General features: G+C 44.5%; 1 protein-coding gene and 1 long non-coding RNA gene across 6 annotated transcripts in view; one reads left to right on the top strand and one right to left on the bottom strand.

Annotated features, from left to right (window-relative positions):
• IL15 (interleukin 15) overlaps positions 1-16,497 on the bottom strand; it is a 74,967-nt gene extending 58,470 nt beyond the window's left edge. Inside the window, exon 1 of one of the 5 annotated variants that reach the window (XM_045019707.1) lies at positions 16,305-16,497. The gene's annotated coding sequence lies outside the window, so the exon portion shown is untranslated. Of the gene's footprint in view, positions 1-1,630; positions 1,824-14,563; positions 14,656-16,304 lie in introns of those variants that run through there. The other 4 variants (XM_045019708.1, XM_045019698.1, XM_045019699.1 and 1 more) reach the window with 4 other exon arrangements.
• Positions 16,498-17,575: 1,078 nt separating this feature from the next.
• Positions 17,576-25,883, top strand: LOC123371839. Its single transcript, XR_006579953.1, has 3 exons — positions 17,576-21,630; positions 23,060-23,131; positions 25,081-25,883. It is a non-coding gene; the product is annotated as an uncharacterized LOC123371839 (long non-coding RNA).
• The last annotated feature ends 256 nt before the right edge of the window (positions 25,884-26,139 follow it).

Below are 26,139 nucleotides of genomic sequence, written 5' to 3'. Positions count from 1 at the left end.
TGTTCCATCTCAGTCAATGCTGTATTTTCATGTTAAATGTTAAAAAAAAGTTTAGAGTCCTGTGGCACCTTATAGACTAACAGACGTTTTGCAGCATGAGCTTTCGTGGGTGAATACCCACTTCTTCAGATGCAAGAAGTGGGTATTCACCCACGAAAGCTCATGCTGCAAAACGTCTGTTAGTCTATAAGGTGCCACAGGACTCTTTGCTGCTTCTACAGAACCAGACTAACACGGCTACCCCTCTGATAAAAAAAAGTTTATTTAATATAATGAAACACTTGCATGTTTAGCAAGTGTTAAAATATGGGAGGGGAGACAAGGCGGGGGTGTTCTTCAGATAGGCTATCTCTGAGCTTCATGCTGTAACAAAGCAATGTTTTTTTGTCTTTTACTATCAGTAAATGGCATAAAATACTTTTTATAACTTTCACAAAGTGTCTTTCAATGTAATCTCACCATTTGTTAAAACTTTAACAGTGTTTAAAAAGTTAGGAAAGAAGTCTGTGTAAAACAACAAGCAAACTGAAGGGTTGACCCCTAGAGCATTGCTAAGGCAGACTATAGTGCGTGGATCGCTGGCTAACCTAATTAGTCTTATCTGTTTTTAAAACATAGAGAAAGCCACAGCTCCAGCCTGTGATGTATTATTTTAATAAAATCTATGGACCCAAAACAAACACAGGAACTTGTACCTGTGTCTCAGCACACGGGATGCAAACATTTAAAAACAAAGACATTCTTATAATGCAACAGAAAAAAAAATCAAACAAATCTATAAGTCCTAAGAAAATGAAAGCTTAATATAACTTTTACATGGATTTGTTAAAAAGTGGGGAGGAAAATAAACTTCTCTCTGATCCACTGGATTACAGAATAAGGGCAATATAAACTAGCTGTTACTAAGGTTCTGTAGTTTTAACTCGGGGGTGTTTCTGCATGATCCTTTTTTATTGAAACACACCTGTAAAAATGTTAAATAAAGGGCTGTATCTTCATATAGGCTTGCCTTTTAGAACGTTTATTCCTTTACAAGACTTAATATAACTTTCACTTGTATTTGTTAAAAAGTGGGGGAAGCAGCAGCCTTCTTATCTCTGATCCACTGCCTCACAGATGCTGTTTTTGCTAACAGTGGCTTTGCAGCAAAAGCCTGCTGCTTCAAATTGCCCTCACTAAAAAATGACCAATGTTAGTCTAAAACACAGGAGGAAAAACCTTTTTATCATTATAATTTACTTTTATAAACAGTTTGTCCATGGTTTTAACCCTGGGATGGTTTCTGAATGCTAATTTTTTATTGAAATGCATATGTAAAAGTGCTAAATGAAGGGTTGTTACTTCAAATAGGCTTGTCTTTTACAGTGTTTATTCCTTTACAAAGGTTAATATAACTTTCACTTGTATTCGTTAAAATGTGGGGGAAGAAACAAACTTCTTCTCTATGATCCACTGGTTTACAGAATAAGGGGAATATAAAGTGGCTGTTACTAAACCTCTGGGATGTTTATGAATGCTCTTTTTTTTAATTGAAACACGCCTGTAAAAATGTTAAATGAAGGAATGTGTCTTCATATAGGCTTGTCTTTTAAAGTGTTTATTCCTTTACAAGACTTAATATAACTTTTACCTCTATTGGTTAAAAAGTAGGGGAAGAAGCAATCTTCTTATCTCTGATCCACTGGCTCACAGATGCTGTTTTTTGCTGCAGCTTCAAATTGTCCTCACTAAAGGCATAGGGAAAAGCTTTAGACCCTTTTTGTTAGTAAGGATTTGTGGGTTTAACCCTGGGGTGCTTCTGCATGCTCATTTTTTATTGAAACACATGTATAAGTGTTAAGTGGAGGGATCTTTCTTCAGATAGGCTTGTCTTTCAAAGAGGTCTTCTTTTCTAATCCACTAACTTAGAAAGCTGCTTCAAACTGTCCTCACTTAAAAATAACCAATGTTAGAAAAAGCACAGGGGAAAACGTTTTTTATTACTATAAATTACTTTGATAAACTGGTTGTCTGTGGTTTTAACCCTGGGGTATTTCTGCATGCTCATTTTTTATTAAAATACCTATAAATAAAGGGCTGTTTCTTCAGATAGGCTTGTCTTTTCAAGTGATTATAAAATAGAGCTTTATTCCTTTACAAAACTTAATATAACTTTTATTTGCTTTTGTTCAAGAGTTTGAAAAGAAACAAACTTCTTATCTCTATGTTCTGGGCATCTATCAGCATTCTTTCTCTCTTATTCACTGGCTAACAAAGCTGTTTTTGCTGCAGCTTCAAATTGTCCTCACCAAAAGCATAGGGAAAACTTTTAAAAACTGTTTGTTACTAAGGGCTTATGGTTTTAACCTTTATTAAAGCACCTATGTAAAAGTACTACATAGCAGAAAAGATTCTTGGGGTCTGTTTTTTTAGATAAGGCAGTTAAAGGAGGGTAGTGAGGGGAGGGGAGGGAGATGGCTCTTGTTTAAAAATCTTGGGACTACAGGATTGGTTTCAGAAAATATATTCTATGACTCAGCTCCAGAACAACATCTGATTGGTCCGACCCAAAGGCGGAGATAATTAGCTTGACAGGTTGTAAGCCTTGGGAGCTCTCTCTTTCCCCAGGAACAGTCACAAGGGTAAGATCTCTCTCTCTCTCGCTTTGATTCATCCATGCATTGCCTTTCTTTTCCCTTTTTCTTCCATTTTAACCTATCTTTATAAGTTTCTCTTTTATTTAACCTTTTTCAATGCTCTTTTCTTAACCTACTCTTATATTTAATATTTTAAATGGTTTCCTATTAACCTACCATTATACTTTTTACCATGTGCTTTCTAAACAGTCTCCACTTTATAAAATTCCTTTCTGCCATGTGTTCTTTTTAACCCAACTTTATATTTAATAAACATTTTAAATTTATTTCTGTTTTTTTATTCTTTAATAACCTGCCAAACTAGTCCTTTAAAATCTCTCTTTAATAAACCTAACCAAAAATCTTTCTTTTCTTTTCTTTAATAACTTGCCTCTATTCTTTCTAACTAACCCTTTAAAAACAAAAATCTTTATTTTTCTTTAAGGTCTCTCTTTCTATTCTTTAATAACATGCCAAACTAGGCCTTTAAAATCATCTCACCTTACTAAACCTAACCAAATAATTTTTCTTCTATTTGATAATCTTTATTTCCTTTTGTCCTCTAAACCTAACCAAATCATTCTCTCTTTTTTTTTTAATCTTTAAGGCCTCTCTTTCTATTCTTTCAACCTTTTTCTCTACACAATCAACCAAATATATCAAAGCACAAGCACGCTCTGACGGTGCACCCCATAAAGCTTTATGGAAGTATGCTTATGAATGTATATATGACATAACTGGAACATGTTTTATGCTACATATGCCATGTAACATATCTCTGTAAACATATCTCTGCCCAATCAAGAAACACATAATGAACAATGGATCTTGGAAGACTCCAATCCACATAAGAAGTCTACTTGAGGATATTCAAAGTAGCATGTGAACCATGGCTGCTACCTGTAAGTTCTGAGTCATGCATGGACACGTGACTTGCCCATGTGACTCCAAAACTTCATCTTGTAGCTGGGATTCTACACAGGGGGAAGGAGGGATGTCCACCCACAAGAGAAAGTCTATTTAAACCCCTGAGAGACCCCTCCATTTTGTCTTCAGCTGGCTGAAGAGATAGCCTTTCCACCCCCAAGAATACATGAAAGAAACTGGAACAAAGGACAGTAACTGCAGGGGGTGTGAGTGATTGCTGGACCCAGACCAGAAGGAGACTAGTCTGTAAAAGGAAGCTTACTGGAACACCTCTGAGTGTGAGGTTTTATCTGTATTCAGTTTTCTTACTGTATTAGACATAGACTTGCATGTTTTGTTTTATTTTGCTTGGTAATTTACTTTGTTCTGCCTGTTACTACTTGAAACCACTTAAATCCTACTTTCTGTATTTAATAAAATCATTTTTTACTTATTAATTAACCCAGAGTGTGTATTAATACTTGGGGGGGGGGGCAAACTGCTGTATATATCTCTCTATCAGTGTTAAAGAGGGCAAACAATTTATGAGTTTACCCTGTATAAGCTTTATACAGGGTAAAACCGATTTATTTGGCATTGGACCCCATTGGAGTTAAGCATCTGAGTGTTAAAGACAGGAACACTTCTTCAGTTGCTTTCAGTTAAGTCTGCAGCTTTGGGGCATGTGGTTCAGACCCTGGGTCTGTGCTGGAGCAGACTGGAGTGTCCGGCTCAACAAGACAGGGTGCTGGAGTCCCAAGCTGGCAGGGAAAGCAGGGGCAGAAGTAGTCTTGGTACATCAGTTGGCAACCCCAAGGGGGCTTTTGTGATCCAATCCATCACAGATGCAACATTCCCCCTATTCAAACATAAAAAATATTTTTTGTAAAATGGCCGATGGCACCAAACCTCAACACCAATGGAAACAGGAATGGAGGGCGGAACATAAGTCCAAAGTGGGGCATGGAAACCTTTTTAAAAAAATACATGGTGATGAATACAATTGAGGCATATACTACTGAGAACAGACATACTACAGAGTATATTAGTGCAATATGTGAAGTACTAAAGAAGACTGGAAGTGGGAAAGTATTTGTTCTGATGACTGACAATGCCACTAATATGAAAGCAGCAAGGGACATTATAATGGAAAAATATCCACATAATACTGCAACAGGCTGTGCTTCCTATGGCCTAAACCTGCTTCTTCATGTAGGTTGGCATACTGGAAAATATCTTTGCAAGAGCAAAAGAAGTTATAAAATAAATTTAAACTACTCATATTGTAGCTGCAATCTTTAAGAATAGGATGAAAAGCATGATAAGAATAAAATAGTAATGCTGAAACTTTCTAGCAAAACAAAATGAGAAAGTATGATGTCATTTGACAGTTTATTATAAACAAAAAATCTTTTCAAGAAACAGTGATAACTGAACAAAGTATTTAAAAGGATACAACACACTGTCAAATCTTCTGGGTTCACCTGCAGAACTCTCTGAAGATTCTACAGCCGATTGCTTCTGCAATCACTGTATCTGAATCAAAGTAATTTTGTCAGACATTCCTCAACTTATAGCAAAGATAAAGTTAACTGTTTTTGAGAATTTAAGTGCACCTCCACTCACAAGTCAGGAAGAAGTAAAAGTGAAGGGTTTTATTTCACAGATGGGAAGAATTTTGTTACAAATCAATACATGATGTTGCAAACTTCTTGGATCAAAAGTAGCAATGTTAATGATGATAGCATTGTTACATCATTTGACTGTATTCTTAAACAAGCAACACACTTAGACCAGATGTTGGAAAAGTACTTTTCAAATGTTGCAGAATCTCTTCAGGTATTTGGTCCAGGAATGCAATCTGGGAATCTGCCAAGCATATTACTCCTACAACATGATGGCAAGGCCTTTGTACAAACAATCTTTGATTCCTCTTGCTTCTCGTTTACTTTAGATTCTTCCATCTTCTACAGCATGTGAAAGAAACAGGATGGAAATATACAAACACAATCAAAGCTAATGTGAAAAAGTTGAGAAGCCTATTTCAATTTGGACAAATCTTCAGTTTAATGAAGAGTCCAGAATCAGAAGTTGTGGATCTTTCAGACAAACGGATTTTGATTAGAGAAATCACAAGGAAAAACTTGAGCTATGCTAGCATTTACAAAATTATATTAGTAACCAAGCTGTTTAAGTATTAGTATAATTGTTACTTATAGGATGGCTTGCTTTGCCTACTATCATGACACTTACTCAATACATGATAGGTTTCAGAGTAGCAGCCGTGTTAGTCTGTATCCACAAAAAGAACAGGAGTACTTGTGGCACCTTGGAGACTAACAAATTTATTTGAGCATAAGCTTTCGTGGGCTACAGCCCACTTCATCGGATGCATGAAGTGGAAAATACAGTAGGAAGATATATATATATATACATACACAGAGAACATGAAACAATGGATGTTACCATACACACTATATAAGGAGAGTGATCAGTTAAGGTGAGCTATTATCAGCAGGAGAGAAAAAGAACTGTTTGTAGTGGTAATCAAAATGTCCCATTTCCAGCAATTGACAAGAAGATGTGAGGAACTGGGCGGGAGGGGAGGAAAAAGCATAGGTAAATAGTTTTACTTTGTGTAATGGCCCATCCATTCCCAGTCTTTATTTAAGCCTAATTTAATGGTGTCCAATTTGCAAATTAATTACAATTCAGCAGTCTTTCATTGGAGTCTGTTTTTGAAGTTTTTTTGTTGTAATATTGTGACTTTTAGGTCTGTAATTGAGTGGCCAGGGAGATTGAAGTGTTCTCCAACTGGTTTTTTAATGTTATAATTCTTGATGTCTGATTTGTGTCCATTTATTCTTTTACATAGAGACTGTCCGGTTTGGCCAATGTACATGGTAGAGAGGCATTACTGGCACATGATGGCATATATCACACTGGTAGATGTGCATGTGAACGAGCCTCTGATAGTGTGGCTGATGTGATTAGGTCCTATGATGGTATCTCTTGAATAGATATGTGGACAGAGTTGGCAATGGGCTTTGTTGCAAGGATAGGTTCCTGGGTTAGTGTTTTTGTTGTGTGGCATGTGGTTGCTGGTGAGTATTTGCTTCAGGTTTGGGGGTGTCTGTAAGCAAGGACTGGCCTGTCTCCCAAGATCTGTGAGAATGAGGGATTGTCCTTCAGGATAGATTGTAGATCCTTGATGATGCGCTGGAGAGGTTTTAGTTGGGGGCTGAAGGTGATGGCTAGTGGCGTTCTGTTACTTTCTTTGTTGGGCCTGTCCTGTAGTAGGTGACTTCTGGGTACTCTTCTGGCTCTGTCAATCTGTTTCTTCACTTCAGCAGGTGGGTATTGTAGTTATAAGAATGTAGAGATCTTGTAGGTGTTTGTCTCTGTCTGAGGGACTGGAGCAAATGCAATTATATCATAGAGCTTGGCTGTAGACAATGGATCGAGTGGTTTGGTCTGGATGAAAGCTGGAGGCATGTAGGTAAGTATAGCGGTCAGTTGGTTTCTGGTATAGGATGATGTTTATGTGGCCATCATGTGGAATGGTCCAGGCTGAGGTTGATGGTGGGGTGGAAATTGTTGAAATCATGGTGGAATTCCTCAAGGGCTTCTTTTCCATGGGTCCAGATGAAGATGTCATCAATGTAGTGCAAGTAGAGTAGGGGCGTTAAAACAATGCTTCTTCAGCTCTCGTCCCCTAAGTCAGCCATGAAAATGTTTGCGTACTGTGGGGCCATACGGGTACCCATAGCAGTGCCGCTGATCTGAAGGTACACATTGTCCCCAAATGTGAAATAGTTATGGACGAGGACAAAGTTACAAAGTTCAGCCACCAGGTTTGCCGTGACATTATCAGGGATACTGTTCCTGATGGCTTGTAGTCCATCTTTGTGTGGAATGTTGGTGTAGAGGGCTTCTACATCCATAGTGGCCAGGATGGTGTTTTCTGGAAGATCACTAATGGATTGTAGTTTCCTCAGGAAGTCAGTGGTGTCTCAAAGATAGCTAGGAGTGCTGGTAGCATAGGGCCTGAGGAGGCAGTCTACATAGCCAGACAATCCTGCTGTCAGGGTGCCAATGCCCGAGATGATGGGGCGTCCAGGATTTCCAGGTTTATGGATCTTGGGTAGCAGATAGAATACCTCTGTTCAGGATTCTAGGGGTGTGTCTGTGCGGATTTGCTCTTGTGCTTTTTCAAGGAGCTTCTTGAGTAGATGGTGTAGTTTCTTTTGGTAACACTCAGTGGGATCAGAGGGTAATGGCTTGTAGAATGTGGTGTTGGAGAGCTGCCTAGCAGCCTCTTGTTCATATTCCGACCTATTCATGATGACAACAGCACCTCCTTTGTCAGCCTTTTTTATTATGATGTCAAGAGTTGTTTCTGAGGCTCTGGATGGCACTGTGTTTTGCACGGCTGAGGTTATGGGGCAAGTGATGCTGTTTTTCCACAATTTCAGCCCGTGCACGTCAGCGGAAGCACTCTATGTAGAAGTCCAGTCTGTTGTTTTGACCTTCAGAAGTAGTCCACCCAGAATCCTTCTGTTTGTAGTGTTGGTAGGAAGGTTTCTGTGGGTTAGTATGATGTTCAGAGGTTTTTTGGAAATATTCCTTGAGTCAGAGATGTCGAAAATAGGATTCTAGGTCACCACCATCAATATATGATGATAATGCATTATTAAAGAGTCTGATGTTTACTTTAAAGTTTGGATATACACCCAAATTCACTGTTGGTCCTTACTATTGTCCTGTGTTAACTACATTATAATGAATATGCATAAGGATGGTCTTTTCCTGAGTTTTTTCTGTAGAGCAAGAGTTTCCTCTGAATCTGCATTGGAACATCAGGTCTCTATGTACATACTATTTCAGAGTTCTACAGAGATAGCCTTCCTTTTTGTATATCAGTCAACAATATTGATACTTTCTACTTTCAACATTTTTTCCTATTTTAGAGAGGCATCAACAGGGAGAAAAATACATTTAAGTACCTTAGGATGCAGCTCCATCTCTAATACTATATATATTTGTCATTATTCAAAGTAAGGAATTTATACTTATTTCATAAATATACCTAGCAGTACTTTCTATATGTTAACTAACTTATAAATAATACATCTGATTCTTAAAGAAGTAAATAAAGTTTAGTTTTGAGAAGCAAGTAACTATGGCAGATATTCTCCTTTTTTCTGGAAAAAAACAACAACTCCCCCTCCCACATGCCTTCAAACTTTCTGGAAATTTTACATCTCTAAACACAGCAGAAACTGGGACTCATGGCTCCAAGCACGAACCACAAACAGGTACCCTGTTTTGGAATTATGAGACTAGGACCAAAGCAGGGGAGGGGTGCTGTTAGAGTGTATTAATCTGTGATTACGTGTTGGTGACTCATGACATCATAAAATTGCTGTGGTTGAGAGATGTGTGGCTCCTCATAGGGACCCCGAATAGTTCCTTGTACTAGCTGAGTTTTTGTCTCTGCCCAGATAAGTGTTGGTTTACATCTGAGTGTGGCATCTATTTCTCAAGTTAATTCCTACCTCCTCAAAGGTTGTAGAAGGGAACCAAAGGGTTTGGGCCTAGTGGGAGGTAAGCAGAGTTCTCTCAGGCACATAGCTCGGGATTTGGGATCCACTTAAACATCTTGTGTTCCTACTACACTCTGCACTCAATATCTCCTCAGTGTACCCCTTCACCAAATATTCTTCCTGTCAGAATAGATGAGCATGCTTATATTCATAGCAAGACACATGCTTTCCTTTCTGCCAAACAAATCAATTTTTCCTGTTCTTCACAGCCAGTGTTTTAACCCTCATCACTAATTGTGATAGGTCTCCTGCCTTGGCATTAGCCAACTGTTGGACAAGTTAGTCAAAGTCCAAATATGTCCCTTCACAAATAGCATTATCTATGCTAGTGGAACATTAATCTTATCAAGGCTGGTAGGTGCAAAATTTGACCAACCTTAGATGTCAATCTGTTCTAAGTAAAATCTGTTCTAAGAGACCTGATGGAATGCTGTTATACAAAGGAGGCTGCATAGCTAATTTTATCGATAAAATGTATTGTTTGAGACTCTACAATAAGTTAGTGCACATTTTCTCTGTAGTGAAAGGCTCACATGTGAGTTTAACTTTCCCTCACACTTAATCATCTATTCTTGTGAAATGTCAGTATACTGAAATATCTAAAAATTCTATTCCATAAAGTTTCCTAGATTTTTGAACTCTCCAGTGCCAAGTTACTTACAGCTGTTTGGCAGCCAAATAACTAATATTTTCTAGAAGTCCGAGTCTATGCTTAATGTCAACCAGTGACTTAGCTGGAGTAAAATGTGATAAATAGCCCCTTTTATTTAAGGCCACATCTGGCTGACCTTTTAGAATTGTATGTCATATAAAAGCTTAGAACATTTTAATTCTGCAATCAGTTTTGCACCTAATTTGAGCAGCCATTCCTTCCTTAATGCTGCTGAAAATATGCTGACCTCTTAATTTCCACATTTTGTAATGTAGCAATTGAGTGCCCTGTTTCTGATGACCACCTCATTGTTGGTGCAGCCATCCATCTAGGAAATCCATGTGTTGTGCAGAGAACAGAAACAGCAGTCATTCCAGTCCAGAAAGCCTAGTAGGCAGAAAGGGAGAGAAACGAACTGCAGGTCCAGCAAAGTGCCCAGCCCCAGGCAGCAAAGAAATGCCTCTGGGGCAGTTTCCAAATTAAAAGTGCCAGTCCTGAAAACACATGCTTCACTTTAACCACGTGAGTAGTCCCACTGACTTCATGGACTAGGCAGATGTTTACAGTGATGTACATGCTTAAGGGGCTGCAGGACCCTACATGAGACTACATGAGGGAGTTTGGGTACAGGAGGGGATGAGGGCTCTGGGAGGGAGTTTGAATGCAGGAGAGGGCTCCAGGCTGGGATAGAGGGTTGAGGTGCAGGAGAAGGTGCAGAGTGCAGGCTCCAGCTACTACATGAGACATGCCTTAAATTTTTGGTAGAAATGTCTTTCATCTCACATTAATTTTTTTCAACTCTACAACCTTGTCCTCCATGCTGTCCAAAGGGCTGCTTTCCTTGTAGCATATAATTATTTCTTTACTTGCATATGAATAGCACTTGTAGAATTTGTTGGACTCAGGTTGTTGTTGTTGAGGCATATGGAGACAGTAGAAGGAGAGTGCCTACAGGTCAAGACCCCTGTTTCTTTTGACTCAGCCACAAGAACTCTTGGCCTTATTGTTTATTTTTACTATTCTGCTACCAGCTGGGCTGAAATAGTAGTGAGGCAATGGCCCTGGAGTTAGAGGTCTTAACAAGAGGAGCTTTCTGCTTGTTTGTAAACACAATGTGGAGGATATTGGCCTAAGAGATGTTATTAGCCATATAAACCATTCATTATAACACATTCATATTTCTCAATTGTATTTTGCAAATCAGTAATTCTCAAATCTGCTGCTGAAATTTTTGAAATCATCATTTCCGTATTCTTATCAATTCTAGCTAAGGCTTACTGCATCAGTTTTTGACATCAGTGAATGGTTTCATATGTTATGGCGGAGCATATGCTTCCATTCTCTGAAATCTCCTAAAGTCAGCTGGCTTGTGCGAGAAATTAGGAAGGCAGCCACAGGGCCTGGGTCCAACTCTGATGAGTTTTAAATAAGACTAATTATGCCTGGCAGGATAAATTATGATTCTTATAGATGGAGTCATCATACCAAGTGGAGAACTATGGCTCAGTTAACAGAGACTAACCAAATATATCACTGGATAGAAAAGCAAGAAGCAGAACTGCTCAACCATATATAAATATATATATATTTAGCTCTGCACACTAAAATATCCTTGTTAGTATGAGTTAGTGTAACATTATTTTCCTTCTTTTGTATTATTATAATTTGCAATGACATTGTCCTTGGTCTCTGTAGACACTGTGCGTCAGAATTTTATTTGTTGTTAAATTAAGCCTCTTTTTGCCCTCAGCTGTTGCATGTCTCATCTATTTTTGTAAGCATGCAGTCTGCTGAAATTCACAAGAGCAGAATCTTTTTTTTTAAAAATAAACAAATAATACCTTCATTATTTTACAGAGTAAACAAACAGGCACAATCCCAGTATTGCCAGCCTCAAACGTTAAACAATCATGAGCAAGACACCCACCGAAATGAAATTAATTTTAATGTATTTTGGTCTGTCTTGATTTTTGACCTCTTCCTGCCAGGGCCGCCCAGAGGCGGGGGTGGGGGCAAGTGGGGCAACTTGCCCCGGGCCCCGCAGAGGCCCCGCAAGCCCTGGCCTGGCAGCGGTCCGGGTCTTCAGTAGCATTTCAGCGGGGCGGGGGGGGCCTTCAGTGCTGCCAAAGACGCGGAGCGACTGAAGGGCCCCCCGCTGCCGAAATGCCGCCGAAGACCCAGACCGCCGCCAGGTGAGTACAAGCGCCGCAGCTCCCCTGCTTTGCCCTAGGGCCCCTGAATCCTCTGGGCGGCCCTGCTTCCTGCCCATCCCCATTGTGTGTATGTGACACTTAGCATTGCCGGAGTCCGCCTTATCCCCGCTGCACCACCAACCGCGAGCCACCCAAGGTAAGCACCTCCCAGCTGGAGCCTGCACTCTGCACCTTCTCCTGAACCCCAACCCCCTGCCCAGCCTGGAGCCCTCTCCTGCATTCAAACTCCCTCCCAGAACCCTCATCCCCTCCTGCACCCAAACTCCCTGGCAGAGCCCTCACCCTCCCCTGCACCCCAACCCCCTGCCCCAGCCGTGAGTATCCTTCAGCATCCAAACTCTCTGCCAGAGCTTGCACCCTGCAACCCCTCCTACATCCCAAACCCTTGACCCAGGCTCAGCCTGGAGCCCTCTCCCACACTCCAAACCCCTCAGCCCCACCTCCCAACCCAGAGCCCACACCCCCTGCCCCTGCCCCAGCAGCCCAGTGAAAGTGAGGGAGGGTGGGGGAGAGCGAGCAACTGAGGAGGGGGATGGATTGAGTGGGGTGGGGCCTTGGAAGGGGAGGGGCAGGGATGGGACCTCAGGGAAAGGGGGGCAGAGGGCGGGGCAATGGTGTTTGGTTTTTTGTGATTAGACAGTTGGCAACCCTAAGTTCCACAGGACAATATCCCATGTGGGGGGGGGGAGCTTTTCCTTGGCTCCCCTTCTCCCCTGCCACAATACCCAGGCTGCATGAAGCTGAGCTCCATAATTATAAGCAAAGAAGCACTAGAGTTAGCTGAAATTGAGAAAAAGAAAATGCTGCAGCATAGCCAGGCTTCTGTTCAGCACAGCTCCTACTTCCTTTTCCATGGTTTCATTCTCCATACCATATAGAAGAGGGGAGCAGTCAACACTTACAGAACAAATTGAAGACTTATAACTGTTTAAGATGTTGTGGTGGCAGGGTTCTAAAGTTTGGCATAAAATTAATTGCTGTACAGCTTCAAGATTTGCTTACATATCTTCTCACAAAGCCAGCTGACTGTCAATTGAAGAGGGAGGACACATCTCAGAGGCAAAGTTATTTACAATACACTGCTACACCATGTCTGATCATTTTATGTCCAATACTTCAGAGCAATGCTAGTGAACTTCAGAATGCAACTAGTCAGTTGCACAGTGTGTAGATCATAGCTTGTTGAGATTCAGATGGGATTTTCTATCAGTTTATACCACAAAGCATGAGATTTGCTTCCATTTATTGTTTTAGTTTGCATAGTTAAAATGTCATTAATAGTCCTATAAATTGCCCCAACTATTTTAAAGTTTAGCCAAAACATTTGTCTCAACAACCTTTCAAGGGCGTGAATTCCATGGGTCAACTTTACTGCTATGTAAAGAATATTTCCTTATATTAAACTCTAATTGTACTATAATATGTAGTATCTCCTTATTTTAGGTCAAAATGAAAAGTAATCACTTTTGTATTTATTTCACCTGCCCTGCAGGAGGGAAATAAATGGACATGTGCAAATACAGGGAAACATGTAAATAATGGCCAAAGGGACTGCCACGTTGCTGATCATTTGACAGGTATTCACATAACACAAGCGGATTATTATAACAAGGAACTACTAGCATGTTCCACTATATTTGACATTGTAATCCATATTAGAATATATCTTAAAAGAACCAGGCATAGGTATACAGGCTGGACACAGAAGAAGAGATCCCCTCAAAAACACTGCCTGGGCACAATATGGTGAATTTCCTTGCTTTTGTGGATTTTGCAGGCATAAAAAAGGTGACCCATGCCACTTGACTATCTTTAAATGGAAAATACAACAGTCATTTTTTTAAAGAGCAGAAATACTAATGCATTTGCCCTATCTAGCAGATTGGCCAGTTAAGAGCAAAGTTCTAACGTTGGAATCCATGCCTCAGCATCCTTTACTTCAATGGGACTTCATCTAGGTTGTAGGGTCCTATGTTAATACATCTTGATGTTTAAATACATCTTGATGTTTAATTACACCTTCTCATTAAACTATGTCAAGACCCATCAATTAAAAAACCGCACACTTCTGCCTCTATTTAACCTATCATTATTAAAAGTAGCTCCTTCTTCTCTTCCTCTCACAATGTTTACTTTATGTATTTTGCACTGTTTTCTGTATAATTACATTCAATGACTACAGTTGATTTTCCCTGTTTGCATAACTTTCACAAAGCAGCTAGCGAGAGAATTTTTTTAATAGGAAAAGGTGACTGCAAGATTATAAAACACTGGTGGAGCAATCAGAGGCAGATGTAGGACTTGAAACTGATTAGATACACCTAAAAGTTAAGCACCGGTTCCGGCGATCCCGTTGTTAAATTTAGCAGCCCTTTTAGAACCTTGTTCCAGGACAACCAGTTCTATGAGGGCTGCTAAATTTAACAAAAGCTCTGGCTCAAGCTCTCCTGCTCCTCCCCCTGTCCTGCTTGTTCGGGGGAAGCCTGAACAAGCAGCAGGTAAGCTGGGGAGGGGAAGGGCGGCTCCGCAGCGTGGCCTGGCTCGGCTCCTGGCGCGCGGCGGGGCTCCTACCGGTCGGGGGTCCGGGCGGCGGCGGCGGCGGAGGGGTCCTGCCGGTCCGGTGCGGGGGTCCGGGCGGCGCGGGCTCCTGCCCTGCCGGTCCGGTCCGGTGGGGGGGGGGTCCGGGCGGCGCGCGGGCTCCTGCCCTGCCGGTCCGGTCCGGTCCCGGTCCGGGGGGGGGGGGTCCGGGCGGCGCGGGCTCCTGCCCTGCCGGTCCGGTGCGGGGGGGGGGTCCGGGCGGCGCGGGCTCCTGCCCTGCCGGTCCGGTGCGGGGGGGGGTCCGGGCGGCGCGGGCTCCTGCCCTGCCGGTCAGGTCCGGTGAGGGGGGGGGGTCCGGGCGGCGCGGGCTCCTGCCCTGCCGGTCCGGTCCGGTGCGGCGGGGGGTCCGGGCGGCGCGGGCTCCTGCCCTGCCGGTCCGGTCCGGTGCGGGGGGGGGGGTCCGGGCGGCGCGGGCTCCAGCCCTGCCGGTCGGGTGCGGGGGGGGGGGCCGGGCGGCGCGGGCTCCTGCCCTGCCGGTCCGGTGCGGGGGGGGGGTCCGGGCGGCGCGGGCTCCTGCCCTGCCGGTCCGGTGCGGGGGGGGTCCGGGCGGCGCGGGCTCCTGCCCTGCCGGTCAGGTGCGGGGGGGGGGACCGGGCGGCGCGGGCTCCTGCCCTGCCGGTCCGGTGGGGGGGGGGGGGGCGGGGGGCGCGGGCTCCTGCCCTGCCGGTCCGGTGCGGTGCGGGGGGGGGGGGGGGGTCCGGGCGGCGCGGGCTCCTGCCCTGCCGGTCCGGTGCGGTGCGGGGGGGGGGGGGTCCGGGCGGCGCGGGCTCCTGCCCTGCCGGTCCGGTCCGGTGCGGGGGGGGGGGTCCGGGCGGCGCGGGCTCCTGCCCTGCCGGTCCGGTCCGGTGCGGGGGGAGGGGGTCCGGGCGGCGCGGGCTCCTGCCCTGCCGGTCCGGTCCGGTGCGGTGGGGGGGGGGCGGGCGGCGCGGGCTCCTGCCCTGCCGGTCTGGTGCGGGGGGGGGGGGGGGGGGGGGGTCCGGGCGGCGCGGCGCCGGCACCTGCCTTGCCGGGCGGGGGGGGGGGGGCCGGGCGGCGCGGGCTCCTGCCCTGCCGGTCCGCTCCGGTGCGGGGGGGGGGTCCGGGCGGCGCGGGCTCCTGCCCTGCCGGTCCGGGGTCCCGGGGGCGCGGCGGGGGCTCGGCTCCTGCCCCGGCGTCTGGGCCCCAGCCCAGCTGGGCCCCCATCTCCAGCCAGCAAGGTAAGGGGAGCAGGGAGGGTGTGTTGGATAGAGGACAGGGGAGTTGGGGGGGTGGATTAGTGTTGGAGCGGTCAGCGGGCAGGGAACAGGGGGATTGAATGGGGGCAAGGGTTGGGGGGCAGTCAGGAAGGAGCAGGGGTTGGATGGGGCGGTGGGGGGCAGTTAGGGGTAGGGATTCCAGGGACAGTCAGGGGACAGAGAGAAGGGGTGATTGGATGGGGCAGGGGTCCCGGGGTGCCATCAGGAATGAGCGAAAGGGTTGGATGGGGTGGCAAGGGGCAGTCAGGGGACAGGGAAGGGGGTGGATAGGGCATGGGGGGGCTGTCAAGGAACATGGGGGAGGGTTGGATGGGACAGGAGTGGGGGGGCATGACCCCTCATAGGGTGAGGAGGAGGGAACCTGTTGTTAATATTTTGGCAGCTCATCACTGACTAACATTAAGATATAATCCTATAAAAACAAATAAGAAACACAAGCCTGATGAATGTTGTTAAACTAAAGTTTGTAAAATACTCACAAGTCTGGGAATGTGTCTGCAGAGAAAGCATCAGTGGAGAGGAACCACCAATGACAGCAAATCACGTTCTCCCCACAGCCCGCCCAGTCCGGTTTTACTTTCGGTTGTTATGAAACCAGAGAAGACTAGTTCAGCCTCAGCAGGACTCAGTTGCTCGAGCTGTGACTGAAGCTAATCCCGGAAATACTGCCGGGAATTCTTCCTCCTACGCACCATCAAGCTGTTAGGTTTGCAAAGAAAAGAAAACTACGGCGAGGGGGGAACACCAGGGACCTGCTGGCTGGGGGAGGGGGGTTAACAACCCACTGGGTGTCCTGGGCTGTCACCGCTATACACCCAGCTGTTTATCAGCCCATAAAGGGGAAGGAAAAAGGGCAAACCCCACCCGCACAGCTGAATTGTGTCTCTTCCCGGTAAGAGCGCTGCACGGGGCTCCTGGGAATGCCTCACCATAGCAGGCTGCTTCACTCTCCTCCCCGTCCCTGCGCCCCAAACAGGAGGCGTTCTGGCAAAGCAGCCCCCAGTTGGGGGGAAGAGTTGTGCCTTAAGAGAGAATGGGTGGCAGAGCAAAGAGGAGAAGTCAGAGCGGGGCAGAGAGGCGGTGCCCCCTGCTGCCTGCCCCACTAAGCCGGTGCCAGAGCAGATAAGGCACAGGTGGTGAGTTTTGTGCAGCTATAAAACCATGTGAGTGAGTGTAACCATGCATTTCATCTTTAAAAAGAGTGTAAAGCTAGCACTAGCAAAAGGGCACTAACCTTCAGGGCTGCCCAGAGGGGGGGCCAAGAGGGGCAATTTGCCCCAGGCCCCGAGCCCCACAGGGGCCCCCACCAGAGTTTTTCGGGGCCCCTGGAGCGGGGTCCTTCACGCGCTCTGGGGGGCCCGGAAAACTCTTGCGGGGCCGGGCGCAGGAGCTTCTTCTGCTCCCGGTCTTCGCCGGCGGGGGGTCCTTCCGCTCCGGGGCGGAAGGATCCCCCCGCTGGCGAATTACCGCCGAAGATGGAGCGGGACCCGCCGCCGAAGTGCAGCCCGGTCTTCGGCGGTAATTCGGTGGCGGGGGGCCCTTCCTTTCCGGGACCCACCGCTGAAGTGCCCCGAAGACCCGCGGCAGGGGCCTCCCTCCGCCAAATTACTGCCGAAGACCGGGCTGCACTTCGGCGGCGGTCCAGCTTCAGTGGTAATTCGGCGGGGGGGGCCCCGCTGCACGTCTTTGGGGCACTTCGGCGGCAGGTCCCGGAACGGAAGGGCCCCCCCCGCCGCCGAAGACCCCGGAATCCTCTGGGCGGCCCTGCTAGCCTTCACAGCTCCAGGGCGGGAGGTCCTCTGTTTATCTCCAGGGTAGCAGTAATCCCTACTGAGCTTTCAACTGGAGCCCTCTAGAGGAAAGGCTCTGAAATTCATTAGCTGCTTGTCTTGCAGGTAGAACAGGAGTACTTGTGGCACCTTAGAGACTTAACTTATGCTCCAATAAACGTTTTTGTGGGCTACAGCCCACTTCATCAGATGCCCATGAAAGCTTATGCTCAAATAAATGTGTTAGTCTCAAAGGTGCCACGAGTACTCCTGTTCTTTTTGCGGATACAGACTAACAGCTGCTACTCTGAAACCTGTATTACCCAATAACTGCAATTTTAAGGGAGAGGGGGAGGAGGCTTTATTTATTTATTTTATTTAACTAAAATCTACACTTAAAACCTTGCAAAGTCAAACACTGGGAAATTAAGCATAACTATGGCATGTCCTGTCTGTAGAATCTTAGTTCTGTAAATTTGTGTATATGAACTAGAACAGTCCTTGTTACGATTTTCCCTGCATGGTTTTGTACCAAGGACCTTCAGCTTCATCTCTTTCATTTAAGCTTCTAGTATATAGTAGAAGTAGGCAGTTGTCCTCTGTGTGGAGGGAGAATCATTAGAAGGGGACACAGCCAACATCCCATGACTGCCAAAGTTTACCTGGTTACTTGGGTTCTTATTCTTAGCTCAGGGAGCAGCAGCGTGTTGTCTAGTGGTGAGAGCAATGGGTTTCAGCATATAGATTTGGCACATTCATTTTAAAAGCAGTGTGATACAGCAGATGTGGCTCTGTCACATTAGCAACCTTGTTTCTTCTCCCACCTCTGCCTGGAATGACCTTGGGCACTCTCTCAGGTACTCCATTTATAAAATTTAGGAAATTATAGTTATCTGTTTCCTAGCATACAGATACAAGATCTTAGTCATTAATAATAGTTCTGAACTACACAAAAATATTATTACCAGTTAGTAGAAAAACCTAAGAGCAGAACTCAAATCTCATCCTCTCCTGGAAACTCATGCCTGGCTGTGCAGTTGGTATAAGCGGTATCTTGGCTTCTCCAGAAGGAAATCTGTATGGGCTCCTGCTTGGGTCTGTTTCAGTTAAGAGGCTGAAATGTCACTTTGTAAAGAGCAGTATTTATTTATTTAAGCCAAGCAATAGTGTTCTTAGTGGCCAAATGCAGCTTTCAAAGCCCACTGCTGAATTTGGTTAGCGGGCACTCCTCGACAGTGTGTATCATTGTTTGATCTGTGCTGTAGCTTGGATTGTCTCGAAGACCTCAACAGTGCTGGTTGGCTGCACAGAGGCCTTGCCCAGTCGGGAGTCAGTTAAGAAGGGCCCACTGATGATATGGCAGTGGAGTCTGGTGGCTGCCCCACCCCCATGCTAGAGGGGGCTAGAGTAGGCCAGAGCATCTGTGCAGGATGGCAGCCAATCAGGGAAGGGCCTACTGAGAGCCAATCAGGGCTAGGCTCGGCCCTATATAAAGGTTGCCCAGGAGCAGTGCAAGGAGTCTATCCCAGGCCTTCACAGGGTGAAGGTCTGTTTCCTGTGTGAGGAGACTAGTACCTGGGGCAGGGCAGGCTTGGGGGAGCTGAAGGGAACTCTAGCCTACTACCTGCCAGGCTGCAGGCCCTGAGGGAAGGGCCTAGCCAGTGCGAAGGGGAAGCAGCCTAGGGAGAGAGACGCACAAGGGGAGAGAAGGAGGGTAGGATGGCTGCTGCCAAAGGTCCCTGGGTTGGGACCTAGTGTAGAGGGTGGGCCTGGGTTGTCCCCCCTGCCCCCTTGTATAGACATCCAGCCATTGGACGTGGCTGTAGTGGACTGTACCAGACCCCTGATACAAGGGGTTAAACTTTAGAGTGTGGTTGCCCAGTGTTGCTGGGGTGTTAAGAGACTGCTGTTAACCCCCCCACACACACACAGAAGGGGGTGAGGATGGACTAAGAGGCACTACCAGAGGGCAATGGCCTGAAGAAGGACACTGTTAAGCAGGAGCAATATGAGTCCAGACACCAGTGAGGAACAGATGATGGATGGGATACCACCAGCAGAGGGTACTTCCTGTGGACTGAGCTAATTTCCAGAGCAACCAGTGGGAGGTGCTGCAGTGGTGAGTCCCAACCCCATCACAGATGGGCAAGCAATAGGGTCAATGATGAGGAACTGGTTGGTGTTAAGCACCAGTCTTCCCTCTACAAAAGTAGTGTTGACCTGGGACCTACTCTTTCTCTTCCCCCCCACCCGCCACTGGAAAACAGTAAGCAAAGAAAAGCTGAGAGCAGGAACTCTGGGCAGGTGATTGCTGCAGGATTCCAGCTACTGGTGTGAAAGTGCAAGTGAAAAGGAGACTCCCCAGGCAGGAGTCCCCATCAATATTTACTCCCCCCCCCCCCCCAATGTGTGTGAAATACCTGCCTAAGCACAAATTTCAGCTGATACAAAAATTTTAATTCAAAGCCTTCTTCTGATTAAAGAAATAGCTTCCCCCCCTCCTCCCCCCCCCCATCAATAGGTTTCATAAGAAGCTTTTGGGGTTTCAATATATTCTGTAGGGTTTTTTTTTTAGCCTGAATATTTTGATATTTGAAACATAGATGCCTTCCTCTTTTTTCCTTTTTGTCACTGAATGTAGTAGAGTGAATAATATTTAAAGGTTTTTTTCCCCCACTTTTTTCATTTTTTCTTTATTTCCCATTTTCCCTTTTGCCACTCTGTAGTCTATAACTTTTCAAAACTTCCTCAACTATGGAAAAGCTACAGAATTAAAAAACCCAATATTGGGCATCATAAATTTTATTCCCTCAGTGGCAAAGAGGGGGAAGGAAGGAGGCATACACAAATGTTTGTTTTCAAAAAAATCAAAAAGGGAAGAAAAATCCATTTCAAACCCTGCAAAATAGAAACACTTTAAAATTGTGATTTGTGTATGTGCGTTTTTTTTCTCCCCTCCCATTTTTTGACCAGCTCTAACAAGCTTCCTCTGGTTACTGTTGAGAAGTGTGTTTCTCTAGCATTTAACAGGTTAAAATATAGATTCCAATTACATTATAAAACCATACCTAAAGAAAAAACACATTAGTATATAAAAATTATCCAGGTGTCAGATAAATATTATGCTACAGTGTGTGCTTCCAATACCATTCCCTCAATATTTAACTCTCATCAGTTTTCTTAATTACATAAAAATGTGCTTCCTAATTACACAAAAGGCACTTTACAGCTGCCTAAACACTACTAGCCATAGCATGGTGCTCATTTATAGCATAAATTATTCTGGTACATTGACTACCAGCAATAATTTATGCAAGTCTCATTTCTAGTAGACAAAGGCTATTTGGCAAGATATTGACAATTACTCTCACTAATAAGCAACTAAATTACAATTTAGTAATTTAAGTGCAGTGACAAAGTGAATAATTTACTATGTGTATATTAAACTGAAAGTAAAAGTATGAATGTAACATTAAAATAAAAATGTGATTACTGACATATAAGAAGCACCCCAATTTTAAAAAAAATCACCTTCCGTGCAATTGTGGCTCCACTAGAAGAAATCAGTTTTTATTTGCACTTCATTTCCAATGAAGTCAAGGTCAGTTTTGTCATGGAATAATGGGTGCTGGATTGAGCCCTAAAACATTGCTAATAGAAGAAGAAAAAGCACTGTCAACATCTATAATAGCCATGTGTTGTATATACGAATCATAAAATCATGTGGGACAGCAGAGAGAATAGGAATACTGTTCAGTGTTTACAAAGCTGCATGTATAACACAATACAATGGTCCATGAGTGGGGTTCCTAGGCACTACCACAATATAAATAACTACAGAATACTAACAAGATGTGACTGTTCTTAGTGTGCCCAGGATTGGATTCACTTTGTTCACCCACCCCCAATGAGAAAGAGACACAGATGTGCTTAAATGGATGTTAGCTCCCTGAGACCACCAGCCGTTTGGCGCGGCAAGCCTCGGAGGGAGGAGAAGCCAAACTGCAGCACGCTCGTGGGAGGAGGCAGAGCGGAGGTGAGCTGGGGCAGGAGTAGCACACAAGTAAGGCGGGGGAGGGAAGGAACCGCTCCCTGCCCCAGCTCACTTCACCTCTGCTCTGCCGCCTCCTCCCACGAGCACACCCTCACTCCGCTTCTCCCTCCCTCCCAGGCTTGCTGCGCCAAACAGCTGATTGGCACAGCAAGCCTGGGAGGGAGAAGTGGGGCGGCTGTGGCGTGCTCAGGCGGAGGTGAGTTGGGGCGGGGAGCGGTTCCTCTCCTTACCCAAATATAACGCAGCCTCACCTATAACATGGTGAGATTTTTTTGGCTCCTGAGGACCATGTTATATTGGGGTAGAGGTGTGTGTGTGTGTGTATGTGTGTATATATATTTATTTATTATCACAGATCAAGATTTAAGAGATAGTGAATAAGGATAAAGGAAATAGAAGGGTTACATATAAAACAAAATCAGTACACACTTTCTAGAGACTAAACTTAATAGGCTAATTACCTGTCTTGAACAGCCGTATTCCACTGAAAGCCTTCTGCAGCATTTCCAACCAAGGCTCTGAAAAACTGGCTGTTCTTCCCTAATAGCTAGGGGAAGGGAGTGCCCAGACAAGAATAGAATGAGGAATAGCTGTAATTTTGGCTTCTCCCCAATGCAGCAGGCAGTAGAGCTGAGCCTTTCCCATCTTAAATGGAGAGGTAGGAAGATGTGTTCTGGCAAGGTAGGAAGGGAATACTAGTGTGTAAACAGTTGAGAACCTTGGTGGTACTCATTACAGCCAGTAGCAGATTGCTTTCCTCCAGAAATAAGGGGCAGTCAAGGAGTAAATTGTGATGAAGTCACAGTTCCTTTACTGATCTGCTCCTGCGTGGTGCAGATGTACTATCCCTTACTATGAGCTGACAGTAAACTAAGTCTAGCCTTTACTTGACTTGCTGTGCAAGTTATAGTATTCAAAATATCTCATAAACAATGGCATTTGGTAATTGCCCAGGGCCAGTTATATCATAGTACAAAAAACAATCTATAAACAGTGAAAGGCTGTAGGGCAGGTTTGGATTTATATTATAACTTGCAATATATTTAAATATATGGATTTACATTTATTGCAAATATATTTTTAGATGTGAATGATTGCCCTATGAGAAAACTGGCTAACTCCCACTTTATAATCCATATAGCATTTCATAGACTCATCACCTCTCAGAATTAAACTTTAATAAATCTTACATTACAGACTCTTCAGATTGGTTATTAAAAATGTTTGGCATCTTAAAAATGCTATTTAATTGTCTAGACACATCTGGTGGGCTATTAATATTCTGCCTTTCTAAAGTATGCATAGTAGCCCTGGCACATTGCAATTTTTTTATCTAACATTACCATTAAACATGAGGAAGCTTTACTTGAACTAGATTGTTTTAACAAATGAAAATCATCCATTGTCATAGGCTGAAGACATACAATTGCTAAATTGGTGAAGTCATAGTAATGTGGAGGGAGATTACTGGATCATTTCTAAGGTAAATAGCAATATACATGAGAAAATAGGAATGGTTTTTAAGTTTGTGAAACATACCAAGTGCTATAGAGAAGTGCAAACTAAGGCCCTAATCCTGCAATTGATTCACATAGAGGCTACTTGCACCCGCACACAGCCCTACTGACTTCAATTGAGACTCTGCAATTAGGTGCAAAGTGACCCTACGAGGCAGACCCAATTGCAGTATCACAGCCTAAAAGTTTACCATAAGATCTGTTCCTTGTTAAATCACATTACAGGAATAAGAAGATATTACCTCCAACTGTAATAAGGTGCTTGTCACAATACAATAAAATCAGAGCTCTTTAGTCTCTGATTCTGCAAAAACTTACCCTTAGGCATGTGCTGAATTCTATGTCTTCCCTCCAGGGTTCACTCAAGTTACTTCTCTCAAGTTAGCCTAGTGAGAGTGGACATACTGCAAAGAACATTCAAGCTGCTGTGTCCACAGGGCACTACACATGCTTGTGTATGGCACTAAGACTTCTGAGTGCATGACCCACTGTTCTTTGTGCTGCAGTAAGCTTAGCCAGTCTATGAATTCTTTCCATGTGAATTGTGGGAGAACGTGTCTGTCCTTTCTGGGCACATGGAGGGGAAATGTGGGAAGGCAGTGGAAGACTAATGCATTCAGGTAGCACTAGCCTCTTTCCACACTGAAGACTGGTCATGTTAGCAGCAGATGAATTGCACTCCCTTGACCTATGGCCAGTGCCCCTTGATGGGCCAGCCAACTTGAGTTAGAAGCACCACCACACTAGAGCTAAAGGATTTTGTGTGTGGATGGGATTCAAGTGAGGGGCAACACTCAAATTATCACTTTTGTTAATTCTGCAGTGAAGACAAGCCCTAAACGTTTGTAGGATTGGGGCAATAGTTTTCCCCATTGAAATATTGTGATCGGGGTCCCAGTGGGGGCCAGCTGAAGTTACCTAATTAGGGTGAACTGCAAAGCATGGGGCAAACCCCAAAGCTGGTGGATAAGTCAATACTTAGATTTACCAAGCCAGCATAAATCAGCTTCTTTATTACCTTACTGGTTACTCAAAGTCCAAACAACAGTTTCCTTGAAGTAACCCAGCCTCAAGCCTCCAGCCACATACTCAAGTCAAATATGATGAAGACTTCTGAAAATCTTATATCATACGAAAGAAAAGGTTCTACCAATCTTAAAGGATCAGCCAGGCTAATGACTATTCCAGATCTTACCCAAATACATGCTACAGCCAATTCTTATTAACTAAACTAAAATTTATTAAAAATAAAATGGAGAGAGTATGGTTAAAAGATCAATATACATCAGACATGAGTTCAATTCTTGAGGTTCAGATACATAGCTGAGATGGTGAGCTTTGTAGTTTCAAAGAGTTCCTTTAGAGTTTAGTTAATAGGTTATAGTCCAATGTCCAATATCATATCCAGGGTGTACCAGCTTAACTGGGATCTCATCTTGCGACTCAAACTTCCCCTGATGAAGCATAAGCTGATCTGAGGTACTGTTGATTATATTATTGACCACTACCCATACGCATGTAAATACACAAAACCCACAAACATTAGCTCCCAACATGTCTGTAAGGGTTGAATGTGAGTCATTTATTTTGTAGGATGTTTAACCCTTTATGGCCATGTGTCACGCATATAATAGGCGAAGCGGATAACACTGGCTACAGTTAAGTTTGGCCAACACTTGCCATTATAAGGCCATATTTTTAGTTTCTTATAAGTAGGGCTGCATATTTGTCACAGTATTTTGTATAGAAAATCATGCGACAACCATGATAAATTTTAGTAAAAGTCACAGGTTACTAAATTTTCCATGACTGCTCCCTAATTTTTGATAAAAGATGCTATGATAAATGAAATTCAACCACATCTCAAAGGCCAGCACCCTTCTTTGACTCCTCCCCCCCTCCTCCTTGTCCCTAGGGGTGCAACAAAGGGAGAGAGCCAAGAATCCCAGGACCACCCCACTTCGGCCAGCTGTGAGCAGAGACCCAGCAGCTGCCACTCCTTCCCTCATGGCCAGGCCAGAGACAGAAGTGTCAGTGACCCTGTGGCTAGGGACCTGCCACCTGCACAGGAGGTAATGGGCTGGGGTGCCTACATCCCCACCCAACAGTGTCAATGGGTGGGGATGTAGTCAAAGTCAATGATCAACATCCCCCTTTCAAGATCCATGGGTGCTACACATGCCTATCTCAACATGTGGTATACCTCATCCAGTGCATTAAATGCCTCAATAACTGTGTGGGTGAAACCAGACAATCACTATGCTCTTGAATGAACTCACACACAATGATAAAAAACAAAAACACCATATCACCTGTGGGTGAACACTTTTCCCAAAGTGATCACTCTATATCTGCACTATCAATCCTCATCCTCAACTTTTGAAACTGTTTTGCAGATTTCCTTTAAGTGTGAGAGCTTAAATTCATAACTTTGCTAGTCACTAAAAATCATGGTCTTAATAAACACATTGGATTTATGTCTTATTACAGCAATTGGTAACCCACTAACCCCACTTTTTGTCCTTTGACCACAAAGGTGTTGTTAAACCACTTCACCTTGAATGGTCCCTTGGAATATGTGCTACCTACTTATGTTAAACTATCTATTCAACCTTGTGTTTAGCTGTGATGCTCTGAGTACCTTTCCCAGACCTAAGGAAGAGCTCTGTGTAGCTTGAAAGCCCGTCTCTCTCACCAACAGACGTTGGTCCAATAAAAGATCAGATTTAAAGTTTATTAGAGAATATTTAAAAATAAACGATACAAAGTGTTTGAAGCATCAGTTATTGTGTCATTGGGGGTAGCATACAGGTTGTAGGGGGATGTTAGCACTTTGGTATTGGACGGCATATACATATACACAGTCTGTCATGTCCCCAATGCGGGGTATACGGTGGGTGAGTTCAAGGTACAGCCAGCAAGCAGTGAGGGTACATCACTCATACAAACAGGTTATGGATAGTCGTGGGCATGA

Source organism: Mauremys mutica, chromosome 5, assembly GCF_020497125.1.
Source record: "Mauremys mutica isolate MM-2020 ecotype Southern chromosome 5, ASM2049712v1, whole genome shotgun sequence".
Lineage (NCBI taxonomy): Eukaryota > Metazoa > Chordata > Testudines > Geoemydidae > Mauremys > Mauremys mutica.
This window is presented reverse-complemented; position numbering and strand designations above follow the sequence as displayed.